We start from the raw sequence: 304 nt of genomic DNA on the forward strand, positions 1-304 counted from the left end.
GCGGTTGCTTGGGGCGGCCGCTGCCGTAGGGACGGAGGTGCACGCCTCTGCCTGTTGCGGCTGCCTGGGGGAGCTGTGGGGGTCCGCCAGGGCCCTGGGGATGCGAACGGGCGTGCGGACGCGAGGGTCGTGCGCCGGAGAGGGTCCGCGCGTCGTCTGCTGTCTCAAAGCAAACACGAGCGTCTCCTTTCCCAGGCAGGCCTCTTGCTGCCGTCGCCCTGGTCCGCCCTGCGCAGGGTGCAAGCCCGCCTCGGCTCTGACAGACCGGAGCCGCTCCGGCTCCTCCCTGAGCTCGGCAGCTTCA

Source organism: Aptenodytes forsteri, unplaced genomic scaffold (assembly GCF_000699145.1).
Source record: "Aptenodytes forsteri isolate BGI_AS27 unplaced genomic scaffold, ASM69914v1 Scaffold475, whole genome shotgun sequence".
In the NCBI taxonomy this organism is placed as follows: Eukaryota; Metazoa; Chordata; class Aves; order Sphenisciformes; family Spheniscidae; genus Aptenodytes; species Aptenodytes forsteri.